Raw genomic sequence first — 2285 nt, 5'->3', positions numbered from 1 at the left:
TCTTTCTGTTTCCATATCTATTTTTTTTTTTTTTTAAAGAGATAACATACTACTTAGAGTTGTTGAGAAGATTAAATGAGTGAATACTAAAAGCTCTCAGACAGTGCCTGGTGCATAATAAAGACTCGGGAGGCATCATAATCCAATGATGAAACAAGCCATTATTTCTAGATGATAAAAAATTCTCTGGGTGACTACTATCATGAGTTGGTTAACTGCTATTAGTTAGGGCAGTGGTATTTTTTTTTTTTTTTTTAATTACTTAGATTCCTTCAAAATAGTTAGGTAATTCCCATACCATATTGGCATATTTCATAAAGGTCTCATTACACTTTTTTTTTTTTTTTTTTTGGTGACAGCTGACCATTTAGTAGAAACGAGTGTTTACACAGTTGTGTAACAACTAGAAATGGCTATGTTTTCTTTCTCCCGACCCCAAGCCTATTCCTTTAGGCATGCAGGTAACTGTCCCCCGCCACCTCCCATTTCTCCTAATTTCACCCAGAAACCGGAAACCCTGACTAAGGAACGAAGAAGTCCTACAAAGAGGAGGTCTCAAGTACCAATCTGCAGCCATTTGATTATGGCAGATAGGTCTGATGCTAAAAACAGTTTGTATCAAGCAGAGCCCAATTCCACAGGAATCCAAGCTCCAAGGCTGGGAGGCAGCAGGTGCTGGGGACAAGCTCACTGCTGAGAGTTGGTCTGGAGGACCCACTGGAGGATCTCATGGCGGTGCAGACCCTGGATTGCATTGTCGTAGATGGTGTTCACGCTGGTGCAGAGGGGCTGCTGCTACGGCTATGTCACCGGACAAGCAACCAGCCCTCCCGCGGCACAAAGCAGCAGCAGCAGCAGCAGCAGCCTCAGCACAGCCCAGGAATGAGTGTGCTTCCCGGGGAGTGGCTTGCGGGGGCAGGAGTCGGACTTAGATTTCGGTGCCTGATTTGTTTCCCTCTTAGGTTTCATCTCCTGTTCCCGCTTGGCTGCTTTGAGGGCATCATACTCCTTTCTCCCTCGCTCCTTCTCTTCCGCCTTCTCCCGCTTCCGCAGTTCCCTCTCCTGAGCTTCCTTAGCTGCCTGCTTGGCCTCAGCTTCTCCTCTGCCTCTCCTTCTACTTCCGGCCCTGCTGCCTCTCCCACTCCTGGTCTGCCTGCACGGCCTTCCTGTGCTGTGTGTGACGCCTTGTTTGCACACTCTTTCCACGGCTTCTCCCACCCAAGCAGTCGCCTGCCACCTTGGCCAGGCCAGGATCCAGAGGTTATCCTTCAGGTCCAGCCACTTCAGGTTCTGGAGCTGAGCAAACCTGACAGGCAAGGTGAGCAGCCTGTTGTTGAGGAGAGCCAGGTCCTGGAGGTTGACCAAATGACCAGAGTCCGCCGGCAGCTGCTGCGGGCTGTTCTTTCTAAGGTCTAGCTTTGCCAGGTGTGTGAGGCCACAGAAATCCGACGGTAGAATAGTCAGTTTATTACAAGACAGATCCGGCGTGGTGGTCTTTGGAAGGGCAGCCAGTTCCTTGACCCGGACTTCATTCAGGTCGGTGAGGCTCAGGTTCAGTTCGTTGCCGTCCAGCTGGTGGCGGAGGTTCCCGCCTTCGCTGCCTGTCTTGGTCATGGTGAAGCTGGCTAAGCTGACCTGGCTCCGGGGTTCCCACGGGCAAGGGAAAGGAGCTGAAATGCCGCTGGTCAGTTCAGCGGGGCCCTCTCGCAACCCACCACGCCTGAGCCCTCTGCGCCTACACCTTGTTAATTGCAGAGAAACGGGTATCTAGGGAAAGGAGAAACAGGCAGTCATAGCTGTAGAGTGCCTGCTTTATACAGGAAGGAAATTGTGTTTGCTACTGGGGAAGGTGATGCTATTGCAGAAAAACTGAGTTCTCAACACACGACCGGGAAAATTTAGGCACACAGACACATTGTAGGGTTTATTGGGTGAAAAGTTAAAAAAGAAAGAGGAATTCTCCACAAAGTGAGAAAGAGTCTTGATAGCAGGTTTCCCGCCTCACAGACTGAATCCCAAGGCACCACACAGGAACTGAGGAGGCTGGGCTCCTCCACCTGCAAACGGCCTGAACTTCTCGAGGCTCCACCCTGTCCTCCCAGGGCTTAGGTGGACATTATGCAGAGAGAATCAGTTGAGAAAGGACGGGCTTCATCTGGAACCAGCAGTCTGGTTTTAGGCTTGAAGGCAGGCAGGGTTTCCTCAGGGACCCTTGGCTGTCTGCTGTCCCTATCAATACCGACATCCGAAAAAGTCAGAACTTACTCACAAATAGAATCTGAACT

The 2285-nt window shown here is 50.3% G+C and overlaps 1 pseudogene; it reads right to left on the bottom strand.

Moving 5' to 3' along the window:
* Positions 1-687: 687 nt before the first annotated feature.
* On the bottom strand, positions 688-1614 carry LOC108526539 (leucine-rich repeat-containing protein 59 pseudogene; annotated as a pseudogene).
* Between the last annotated feature and the right edge of the window lie 671 nt (positions 1615-2285).

Source organism: Rhinopithecus bieti, unplaced genomic scaffold (assembly GCF_001698545.2).
Source record: "Rhinopithecus bieti isolate Rb0 unplaced genomic scaffold, ASM169854v2 scaffold_53, whole genome shotgun sequence".
In the NCBI taxonomy this organism is placed as follows: Eukaryota; Metazoa; Chordata; class Mammalia; order Primates; family Cercopithecidae; genus Rhinopithecus; species Rhinopithecus bieti.
This window is presented reverse-complemented; position numbering and strand designations above follow the sequence as displayed.